The 12,972-nt window shown below is 37.1% G+C and overlaps 1 long non-coding RNA gene across 1 annotated transcript in view; it reads right to left on the reverse strand.

Moving 5' to 3' along the window:
- Positions 1 to 569: 569 nt before the first annotated feature.
- The window catches only part of LOC120409982, a 139,695-nt gene continuing 127,292 nt past the window's right edge, over positions 570 to 12,972 (reverse strand). The window contains exon 4 of the long non-coding RNA XR_005601880.1: positions 570 to 3,885. This is a non-coding gene — a long non-coding RNA (uncharacterized LOC120409982). The remainder of the gene's footprint in view (positions 3,886 to 12,972) is intronic.

A 12,972-nucleotide genomic window follows, 5' to 3' on the forward strand; every position in this document is an offset into this window, starting at 1 on the left:
AAATCTTGTACCCTAACAGAAATGCTACACAGGCAAGATCCAGGCAAGACTCTTAGGGAGATGATGCTGCTCCATTCTGAAGTATTCTGCTTCGTCCCTTGAACAATGATACACTCACTTTGTATCTCTGACATCCTGGACAGGGAATCTTTAGCTAAACATGGATGTGCATGCATGCCCTGATAATCAACAGAGCTCTAACTGCTCTAGAATGCTGTAGCATGGCACATGTTTTGCAATTTGGAACATGGTACCTCTCCTAAAACGTGGGCTTATGCCCATCTGGTTAAACATTAACTCACTGATGTTTAACTTTCTGCTGAGCAGATACATTTTGAAAACTGAGTTATTTATAAACATTGTAAACATATAATAAGATTGTACCATATGTAGCTTTTATTTGCTTTCTGTTCATCCTGTAAACATAGAACATGTAGATTTCCCTTAGTGAGCCTAATGTGAGTTCTTTGGTCACCCTATGGATATCTCATATTCTATGACAGTTACAGTGACAAAGTATGACTGGATTTGCATATTATTTGAACAAAACTCTTTGATTTCAAAGCTAAAAAAATACACAATATTAGCAACTTAAGGAAAAAAACTATTCACCATAATACACAAACCAGTATACCAATCCTATTTCTGAGATTTATTGGAGAAACTGTCAGGGAAGTGAGTACCAGGCAGGTGGATCATTTGACTGGGATTAAAAGTAAGATAGCAAATTCACAACTAAGTAAATCATCCCAGTAGCTGCCGAACATCCTGGCACTAGAGATAGAAATTTCTAAGTAAATCTAAAAAAGACATTCCGTTAAAAAGCAAAAAGAAATCAGGAAAGGGATATCCTAACACAGCAAGTTTAGACTGTCTGGCATCACAGGTTCAAATGCTCTCACTGACTCAGCCACTCCAAGTACTCATCAGCAGAATATATTAAATGATGTGAATGCAATTATGACTAAATCTTGCAGAATGACAGTATCATTAAAAAAATAACAAAGAAAATATTTTGTAAATTTTTGCTTGAATATTAACAGCATAGTGATGCCTTTTTTAACAATAATGGTTTATTCTTTGCTACTGTCTGGCATTTTTATCATTATACTGCCACCTGTTCTCATTCCCAGAAAGGTCTGCTTTTGAAAAGTGTCTTATTTCTATGAAGTGAAGTATTCTGGCTGAAACTGCAACTGAGAGTAAAATATTGTCATTGTTACAAAACTTACCGGTCTGAACAAGATTTTCATACGAAATTTTTATAGGGAAGATTGCAAAATGAGAAAGTAAGAAATAACTGAAAATGGAAAGAGCAAGAAAGAAGCCCTATGTACGTAGGAAAGAAGAACAAGAGAAATTTGCAAGTAATACCAGGCATGGAAGTAAATAGATTAGATTTTTGTTACAGGATGTTCTTGTTATCCCAGATCTAGTTACAGTTATAGTTCACAACATTCAGTTTATTCCCTTTTATCACAGCATTAATTGTATGGCCATAGTAAATCAATAAGATAATACAATAAATTTAACTTTTATTTTCCATTCAGTCTCAAACAAGTTGCAGGTCTAACCCTTTCAGTCTTTCTTTTACATATTAGCAGCTATACTGTTTGGGACAAAACTGTGGAAGACTCTAAACTGATGACTCAAAATAGGACACCAAAGTGTACCAGGAAATGTAAGCTGGTAATAGAGGGACTCACTAAGGAAAGAAGACAAATATACTGAAAATACTATTCCAATACCTGTTTTCGAGAACAGCATGTCACATTCAGGGTGTTAGCAGAAGAGCTGCATACAGAATTTAGGATGACAGCACAAGGCAAAAGGTTTGTTGAAGCAGTCTTCCCCTCCATAACTGTATAGGGATATAAATTTAACCATTTGTTCTTTTGAATATAAAGCCAGCCATATTGCAAGAGACATAATTTCACATATTAGATATGTCAACTCTATCCTGGAAAATGCCACAGTCTAGAATTAACTGTTTTATTTAAATTGTTGTTCTATGAGTTGTGTCTTTATTGAAGCTTTTGACTGATACATAAGCACACAATTAGGGTACAAAAAAGTGTATGTTGTTTTTATTTTTCCCATGCTCACAAGTCTGTTAAGCTGGACTGTCCTAGGTTTGCTGATTAGACTCAAATAACTGCAAATCAAATCTTCATCTTCACATCATAGAAACAAAAGCAAGTGTCATTCTTTTCTGTGGTATGCCATAGTGAGCCAGAGTTACTTTCCAGAGGTGAATAACTCTTGTCAACTACTTAATAAGTGCTTCACCAATGACTCAGTGGCCTTCCTGGTGCAGACTTTCTTGGTGTGCATTTAGGATGACCATGTGTTGTAGTTTAACCCATGTGACTCACTTGTGGTTTTGCCAATTGTGAGCAATGTAAAGTCATCCTAAATGAGTGCTAAAAGAACCTTACAACACCTCACATTCACGTGAATTCTTTACACAGCGCACAACATACTGGAGAATTAATTTCTCAATGTTTAGTTTTTGGAAGAAATTATGCAGCTCTCTGTGTCAGCTGAGATCTATTTTATGGAAGACAGGACTAGGAGAGGTGGTAAAATGGTTGTGTTTTACATGTTTGCGTCTCTCTAGTCTTGGGACTAGTGGGTTTAACTATGGCTTGTGCCAGCTGCTAATGTTTGTGCCAAACAAGATCTGCTTTCATGCCAGTGGATGGGAAATTGCTGTCAAAGGAACTTTTATAGTATTCCGTTTGCATAATGGAATCTCATAAACATCAAGGAATACCTTGGAGCTTTAATAAACATGGTGAAATCTTGTCTCCATTGGGATTTTTGCCACAGATATCAGAGGAGGCAGGATTTGAAATTGCTGTGTTTAAGACTGCTTTGCTTCAGGGGCTGTAATGCCTGTCCAGAGATTGTGAAGGTATAGCAGGAATGCCAAGTGGAAAAACCACACTCCTTTTAGTGTCATGAGGGATGGTTTTGATTCAAAGAGGTATGTCATTCTGGGAGCTTTTATTCACTGTCTGCAGCTAACACTGCTTAGGTAAATGGCAGCCAACCTCCTCAGCACTCTGGAATGCATCTCACTGGATCCCGTAGACTCATGTACATTCAGGTTTCTCAGGTGGTCATGAAAATGATCTTTTCTTACAGTGGGATGGACTTTTCTCCCCCATCCTGCCATCTATCCACTCAAGAGGTGTGGGAAGAGAAGCTGCCATTGAAAACTCAGTCAAAGAAGTTGTTGAGCACATCAGCCTTCTCCATTTTTACCAGTTTGTCAGTTCATTTATCAGGATGGCACAGCTTCTTTGACCTTCTTCTTCTGGTTTAGATACCTGTAGAAGCCCTTCCTGCTATTCTTTGCCAAGTACACAACCATACGTCAGCTCTGTGCCCTTCCCAGGTCACCTGTCCTTGTGTCCAGTGCCTGTGCATTTGCTTCTTTCCCTTTAGTTTGACCAGCAGTTCCCTCATTCCCTGAGTTCCATTCAGCCATTCTAGTCTCTTGGTTTCCTTGCCCATTTTCTTGGTCCTGGGAATTGTGAGTTCTTGTACTCTATGGAAGACTTCCTTAAATATCTGCCAGCTCCATTTCACTCCCTTATCCCTGAAGGCAGTCTCCCAGGGGATCCTGTTGACTATTTCCTTAAAGAGATAGAAGTTTTCTTTCCTAAAGTTCAGGCACCAAATCTTTAATCCTTATCTGACTCATATCCTTTAGGACTGTAAACTCCACAAACTCCATCAGGCTGCCTCCAATCTTGATGTCTCTGATTCGCTCCCTTACGTTGGTGACCACCAGATCCAACACTGCATTCCTTCTGGTAGAAGTCTCTTGGATTGCATGGAATTATTTTTCAATAACATTTCTTCTGCCTCAGAGAACTGTAAAAGATTAAATAAATCTGAGAATTCAAGAAAGAACATTTAAAAGCCCAGATACAAGGTCTGAAACTTTGGGAAATATAATTTGTTCTGCAGCATGAGTATTGCTCTAAGATAATATAAAAATATGTGCCAAATTTTGCTTTAATTCAATTCAATATAAATCAGGAATAGTTAAAAGTATTGATACACTTCTTAATTTATATGCATTCAGCCATAATATAAAAACAGCCCACACATTTAACATATGTTTTCATATCATTATGGAAGAAATATTTAAATGCCTCTTTGCCAGATAAGCACTTTAATAGGAGTATACTCTACAATTAGACATAGGCATTGTATTTTAAGTCTCAAGAAGAAACTACACTCATCAGTTATCATAGATATATAGGATATTACTGGCAGCAGTGGCATGTCCTAAGAGTCCTTGCTAAAGAATTAAATTTACAAACTCTGATGGGCCACACTTGACGACACATCACTTAACTGTTATAAACAGTCAGCAAGACATAACTGAAAACAATTATTTCACTTAATTAGCGAGCCTGGTGAGAGAAACCTTACATCTATTTCCTTTTGCAGGATTATTTTTAAAAGGTGAACATGGGTTGGCAAAGAGTTATGGTAGTAAAACAATGGAGTATATTCTAGAAGAACAGTCAAGATGAACAAGAGAAATGGCAATTCATTTCTGTTCTGAGAGACATTAGGGTCATGCACGCACGCTTCCATTGATCCTTAAAACAACTCATCTAATCCCATGTCAGCAATATTGAATCATTCAAATAATGTACTGATCTATCAGAAGTTTCCATGGACCGTGCCATCTGAAACCTTCATTTAGTTGATGAAATTACCAATGGGGAAAGAGGAGATGCACATATCAGCGGCATGTAACAGCCTAGGGAAAGAACAGCTTTTCTGAGTCACAGCAAATGTCCATCTAGTCCTGTATCTTCAACCACCAGCTAAGGAATAAGGGAGGTGTGAGTATGTAGAAACACTTTATTGGCACATCCATCCAGTTTCTCAGGAATTTCCCTAAGCCAGAAGACTACTTCATTACAAAATAATCTTACAGAAATATTTTTAGACTTCAGTCTAAATTGTCAAACGTGTTGCTGACACACGTATTTTGCTTTGCTTTCAGTTAACTTTGCAATATTTATTTTGAAATTATTTACACAGCTATAAAAACCACCACATTAACTGGAGAGCTGACTAAGCAGAGGATACCAGCATGTCATGATCTGGGATTACTAAAATAACAGCATTAAAACATGAATACAGGTGTTGGTATTATGGATGCATTCATAGTGAAGGCCAAATGTCCTAGCTTATTTTAGGTTCAGTAAACTTGAAAAAGATCACATAATTACCTGAACATTGATTTAGTGTTTCAGTTTACTCTTTAATTCCATTCTCATCACTTTCATGAAAGTTCATTTTTATTTCCTTAAATTGATTACTAAATTCCCTACAGTTTTACTTTAGAAGCAGAAAATAATGTAGTATATGGTATTAGTCATGTTATTTTTCTTTTTCCAGGGCAGCAGTAAGAGGTGGCAGAGTTCAATGCCCCTTTATGCTGGGCAGAGTGAAAAAACATGCACACTCCCTGAGCTTACAGGCTTCACTATTGTAATGGAATACAGTTCAAGTGACAGAAAAAAGGCAGAGAGCACTTACAAGAACGTGAGTCACACCAAAGGTCTGCCTAGTTCATATTTTGCTCCTGACAGTGATCCAAAGTGGAGGTCCAGGGAGAGCAGAAGAGTAGAGCAAGTACATACAATGCTTCCCCTGAGTTTTCTTCCACCCCTAAATCATGGATGTCACAGTTCCTGTGTTTCTAGATACTCTGATTACTGTACAGAGAACAAAGATAAATTCAAAATCCCAATGTTTTCAAATTACCAAGCTAAAATTTAGTCTTTAGAACATTTATATTGATTCTTAAAAGCATTTCCACATACTTCATCAAAGCCTTTGGAAAACACTGATTGAAAGTACCAACTCAGGTTTTTTCCAAACAGAAATACATTGCAGTCATTGGTGATATAGGAATGTAATATTACATGTTATTCAGACTAAATTTCAGGTGTTGATTCATGAAATTATTCATAGAGTCATAGAATGTTAGTCATAGAATGTTGTCATAGACCTTGTAAAGCTCATCTAGTTCAACCCCCCTGCAGTGAGCAGGCACATCATCAACTAAATCAGAGCCCAGAGCTATGGACAACCTGACCTTGAATGTTTCCAGGCACCCTCTTTCATTTTGGCACAAGGTCATTCCCCCTTGTCCTCTCACTACATGCCCTTGTAAAAAGTCAATCTCCAGCTCTTTTGTAGGGGAGCCCTTTAGGTACTGGAAGGTGCTCTAAGGTCCCCCTGGAGCCTTGTCTTCCCCAGGCTGAACACCCCCAACTCTCTCAGCCTGTCTCCATAGGAGAGGTGTTCCAGCCCTCTGATCATCTTTTTTTTGTTTTGTTTCTACGGGTCTTTCTTGTATACACCCTTAGGAAATTGAATTTATTTAGATAACTTTTTAAAAACCATTTGAAGGGTTTTACGATCTAAGTAATTGAGATAATTTTGAAAATCTTATTATTCAAAAGAGACAATAACATATAAATTGAGAGAGTTTTTAGGTAAGAGTAGCAGGACCTCGAGGTAGCACAGAAAATGTGTTATATTTTTGACAGCTCTAAAGGAAATCAGAAGAATTCATCACTACACAACTTCAGTGTTCAGACATGTTTTATAGGTTTTCAGCTGGACATGCTTAAAGAACTTCAAAGGGTTCTTTTGTACCTTGATGTAGACTAACAAAGCACCTTATCTGTCATTATCAGTCTAGTATCATTTGTTTCAGATATTCCAGTAAAGACTGAAAATTGCAAGGGAAAAAAAAGTTACTAACACAGTTTGTGGATGCATCTGAGACTGCACAGGTTTGTGCAGCTTTCCAGAAGTATCCTATAGCATAGCAAATTGATTTCCACATGTTCCTCAGTATTCTCTGCTGTTCATCAAGGCCTCAAGATAATACGGTCCATAGCTGGAAGTTAGAACAGATGTAGCATACTAATCTGGAAATCACTAGTTTCTGATTATGAGTTTTAACATGTCTCTTTTACACTTCTGAATTTTAATAGTTATTAGAGTGTAAGCCTTGGAATATAGCTCAGTTGAACATTGAGATCAAATCAAAAGAGCAAGGATATCAGAAATTAAAACAGATACAATACGTGCTGCCAAAGAAAAAAAAACCCAGACATAAATAACACTTCCTTCTTCTCAAAAATATCATTTTGTTTCTATTGGTGCTGGCAACCAGAGTACATATTCCCTTGCTCCCTTCAGAAACTCATACTTTTCTCTTCTATACCTCAGGATTATGGTGAATGGGTTGCAAATATCTCAGTATTATATTCAGCTATAAAAACAGCCATTTAATTCACAAATGCAGAGGCTATTCAGTTTAAAATATGATCTTTTTGCTTCTAGGATGCAGTTTCAAAGCTACTGTTCCTCTGTGTATGTGCATGTGTAAGTCAGTACACGTGTAAGTGTCTGTTCGCTGTCCAGTGAACAAACTTGCATTGAACTGGCAAATGCAAAGAGGGTTCCTAACGAGGTAACTCCCCTGAGAAATAAATATATTGCCTCATAACTCAGCTCTCTCTTGGTAGATTTCTCCATAAATCTGCAGAAATCAGAGGAGCAGTGTCACGAGACAACATCAGGAGGGAGAAGGGGCTATTGTGTGGTCACATTCTAAAGCAGAGGAAAAGTGAGAAGTGAGCTATGTGAGACATCAGCATCTGTGAGCAGGCAGTTAGATGCAGGTAGTCAGTGCCACTTCTGTGTGCTCATTCTCCAGACCTCTCCATACTTTGCACAGGTCATTGCTGGTCTGACTTTTTCAGCCTTACACAGATGAACGCATGAATTTCTTATGAGAACTTTGCATAAACTGTGGTTCAAATTTCATTGAAACTGATGTCTGCCAAGAATAATATTTTACTGGTGCTAAAGCCTCTGATAACTTGTATTTTACAAATCGTAATTTATATGCATCACAGGAGTATATTATATCAGAGAAAAACTAGGTTTTCTGTTTTAATCAGTACTAAATCAATGTTATAAACACAATCAGAAATATTTATTACTTTTCACTAAAAATTTTCTTCTTTGATCTTTAAAAGTTAGACAAGGTATCTGTATTTGCTTTGTAAGGTTTAAAAGTCACAAAAATTATAAAATATTAAGAACTGACTTCCAACTTATTGTTTAAAAGAAGAGACAAGGTTACTGTAAAAGAAATTTCTTAATGAACTTCAGGCAATTGGGTTTTAAGTTAGTGCCAAATTGAAGCTTCAAAACCAATCTAAATTTCACAAGTCTATAGTCTTGTAATCTCCTGCTTTATTGTCCATCATCTTATTTCTGTGTCTTGAAACTTCCAAGACAGCTAGTTCATTTGGCATTATTTCCTAAGGCACAAATCAAGATTTAGTCCAAACTTGTCAAAGCAGAAATTTTTAAGACAACAATTTTCCCCTGCAGACATCCAGAATTATGAAAAATGTACTCTAACTTTTCACTAATGACAGTTAAGAAAAATACAGTGCTGTTTCTGCCATAGTTTGCTCTGCTGTCAAACATTGTCTCAGTACACTTCTTATGTATCTGTGTGTGCTTCCTAAATAGCTTTGGAACTCACAGTCTGATTTCAGTGGAAATGAAACAAAAGGACATTGATCTCAAAGATTATTGTGTTTCCATGCATTTTGCATAAATATAAAACTGAGGAGTGAGATCAGATTCTGTAAGTTTGTGGCTGAAGGAAAGACTGTAAAAGGAGTGTAAAATTTTTATGATACCTGACAATCTGCATGCCAGCACTTATAAATATTCAGTATTAAGAAAAGCCACAGCATTTTTGTACCTTAACCATCAAGGCCAAACAACTGCAAGGCACCAGTCCATAGGAAATGGGGCTTCATTCATGCTTCAGCTCTACGTGCCACTTGTTAGTTCTATTACTTTTTCATTAGTCAAACATGGATTTATAGCCAGAGGGGACTGCAGCCAGTGTGTAAGAAATCTTAGCCTCCATTATTAACACAACAAAGTTCTGTGCATTTGTCCGAGATTTCTGATATCTGCGCTCCAGCCAAAGTGCCATGATGAATGGACAGTGTAGCCAGAATCTGCACAATTCAGTCTCAGAATCCCTCATGCTTTGGGTTTACTGTAGAAGTGTTGTGTAATCACCCTGTACAGGAGCATACCTCTCCTTATATACGAGCTAAGATCAGTGGCGATGGAATTAGTTTAAGCAAATTCAAGTAATGAAAACAATCACTCATTTCCAGTGTTCCATGTACAGATTCAGCAGATAAAAGAGAATATCATTCTCCACCAGTTTGGTGACTACTTGGAATGGACGGGAAAAAGGGCCATTTTGAAGGTATGTTCACTGGGAGGAGCAGACTTCATTAACAGAGGATGCTGAAGACCACATGTAAAATTACCACGTTCTGCATGCTGCTGTGAGCACAATGAGCTAACAGTGAGTTCTCAGCTGGTCATATTAGGCTGTGTGAAGGTGCTGCACTAAGGTAGCTGGAATTTAATTGAACCTGCATGGGTGTCTCTGCCCAGTATTTCCCAGGTTTTTGCAGGCTAACACAACCAAAGGGAGCTCAGACCTGCCTCTATTTGCCAGTGCAGGCATGTCCTCCTTCACATATTTTTAGTGTGATTTTAGGCAAGTTATAATCAGTAAAAAATGGGTGGGTCTGGAAAATGGTTAGAACTTGTCTGGAATTTTTGGTGAAACATCAAGAAATTCTAACTCTTCAAAACACAGGCTTTTTGTGGAACTGTACTGATTTTGAAAGGGAAATCACAGGAGGATAATTCAGATTGAGAGGCACGTGTATGGCCAAAGGTGAAGACCTAAAAACCTAGATGGTCATGAAGCCAATCAACAGCAGTTTTCATCTAGGGCTTAGGCAGCCAGGTTCAGAAATCTTTGGGTTGCAATCAGATATAGCAGAGATATAAGGTCCAAATGACAGTCTGATCTCCATCTGAGATTAGGAAAGCAGTAAATGAAATTATGGACTTTTGCAACACTCTAGTAGAACATCAAAATATTGTGTGTAATAGCCCTGCTTAGGCTAGGTAGGGTTTGGAAAGTTATTTTGCAACTATCTGAACTCACACATCAACTTTGCTACAAAGATATATAAGGCTTTAGCAGTTTTTAAAGTTACTGCAGCTCTGAGCTCTACTGCAAGAAGCTGCTCAAGAACAGAACCCTTCTCTCAGATGACACATTCAAATACCTTTGACTTGGCATGAGACGTTGGGCAATTTTTGGACAGTAAGATTTTTTTCTATGGGCATGCTCATGCAAAATATATGTGTATCCTATTATCATCAGAATTTTATTCTTCACAATTATTCTATAAAAATGATTAAAACCCCCCAACCAAAGCAAACAACAACAACAAAAATTAAAGGAGTTATGTGTGAAGTGTAAGGAAAAAATGGTTCTAAATTTATGAATGGCTCTAAATTTATTTGTATCTCTTAACTCCCAAGTACATCTTCTAGCAGTAGCTTCCTATCTAATTTACAACATTCTCCTGTTAACTAAGCCACTGATATTTCAGTAAGGCTATCAATATATAACTTGTACCAATGAACAGATTGATTGAAAACAGATGTCATAGCTATAGCCCTAAATAATTCACAGAATATTTTTCTCTAGGCCAGCTTTGTACAACTCTAGATAATGTCCAGCATTCTAGTGTGAGCTGTTTAATTCCTCTGTTGCTAAAGCACTGTGGTATTCCTAGGAACCCATGCACAGACAACTGTGCAATACACAAACAGATGAGAACCAGGATTAAAATGAAACATTACAAACAGGATTTTTAAACTTACTCAATGAAATCAATAAGAAAGGAACTCATTGCATCCTTTGTTACCTTATCAATCCTAGACTATACCCTAGAGTCTATTTGGTGAAAAAGGGATACATCAGAGCATAAACTTACCTCTGTGTGTGTACTGAAGTCTGGGTTCTTCCTCCATTTTAAAACTGATCCTACTTATGAAGAACATTTAAATTGTCTCCTTGAATTTCTAAGAATAATAATTTTCTTAAAATATAAGTCCACTCTTCAATAATTCCTCGATTTGGAAACCAAAATATTAGCAAGAATAAGCAATGTATGATGGTATAATGGCACTGACAGCATGAAAGCATAACAAATATGATATTTTCATATTTTATACTCTTTTAATTTCCGCTGCAGTTTACTGTTCCACTAAAACCCAGTGTAAATGAGGTTCAGCCTTACAATTCTTTTTGAAGTACATGCTGGTAATTTCATAAATGTCCAGTAAAATTGTATGCAATCTTAAAGATCCATCATATAAATTATTGTTTTAAGAGTATTTTTGCTATCACAGCACACTGAAAATAGATTTTTCATAGACAGAGTTTAATTCAAAATTAGAGTGGTCAATTCAAAATTTTCTGATAAACTATCTCATCCTATATTGGAATAGTGTGCTGCTAATAATTTTCAGATCATTGAAAGCAAACTGGAAAATATTAATAAGTCCTTTCCTTAGAGCTGGAGCCAAAAGTGCTTTGGCCAATTTAATTAACTACTGTGTACATTGGTTCTACTGCTTCAGCTTCAGCTGAACTCTTTAAAAGCCCTTTGCCAGGTGGCTTATGGCAAAAAAAAGGGCCAGATACAACACATCAAGGGCCCCTCACAATAAATAAATAAACCTAGCTGATATCTATGCTAAAATGTGGGAAATCTAAATGCAGCTTCTTCATATGGCTTTCTCAAGCAAAATTTTGAATATAATTATATTTAAGATTTTTTTTCAGAATATGAATAAAATACACATAGACATACATATAGGCAACTAAACAGTAAATTATGCATTAAGTCCTTCTGAGAACTCTGGCAGTGAGTCTCTCTTCCAAGACAGCAGTGAGATTATTCCATTTGTTTCATGATGACCGTAATTAATTTATCTACTAAAGTCCACTTACATTTTGGAGCAACACAGAACAGGATTTGCAGTGACTCTTTACAGATCTGCTTTTCTCCCCAAAGAGCTGCTTCTTAAATCCCAGCTAGAGTCATCAGCCTCTTCCTACTGAATTACTCTGGAGACAGGTAAGAAGGCAAGCTCCATCTCCATGAAAGCACACATGGCTCTTCCAGCTGTATACAGCTCCCAGTTTTACCTCATGTCATGTTTGTTCAGTTCTTCAAATGACTCCTCAGGTGGAGGGCACTAAGACATCTGAGTTGAACAGACCCCCAGGCTGACATTCAGTACCAGCATTTTATCTGACCTTTCCCCTTACTCACTGGCAAAAGACAACCTCCTACCCCTCAAGTCAGGCTGAAACTCTTCTTGGAGCTTCTCAGTGTTCCTTGAGGAACTGTGAGGAGGCACCCTATGCAAATGAAAACGATTACTACAATTTTGCCTCCCCATTAATACAAGGAGTGATTTTGACACAACAGCTTGCATGAATATATGAAAATGGAGTAACTAATATTACACTAGGTTACTGCAGATTAACCAACAGTTTCCACTGGTGAGCTTCACCTTTAACCACTTAAAATTAGCATCAGATAATCATCATTACAATTAACCAATCATTATCTTAATCAAACATGCATATATCAAAGCAGAACAGGACATTCTGACTATCAGTAAAACTGTAGAAATGCTGATGAGTAACATCATCTTCCCACATTTTTGACTCAGAGTACTGTATTGAATTTTTTTAGGAAAATGCATGCTTTCTGTCTGTTGTTTTGTCCTGTTGTTTCTCCAAAGAAATAGAGACAGTGTTACTTCTATCTTCTGTCAAAGTATGATTACTCATAATCGTATTTTTTTCCAGTGTATTCTGAACTTACTTCAGTGACAGCACTCCTTCCAGCAGAAATCACCCCACTGCTTGAACAGGCCTCTACTTCACAGCACCTTTATATATTTCAATTGAATCTTAAT

The sequence above is a fragment of the Corvus cornix genome, chromosome 4 (assembly GCF_000738735.6).
Source record: "Corvus cornix cornix isolate S_Up_H32 chromosome 4, ASM73873v5, whole genome shotgun sequence".
NCBI classification, from domain to species: domain Eukaryota; kingdom Metazoa; phylum Chordata; class Aves; order Passeriformes; family Corvidae; genus Corvus; species Corvus cornix.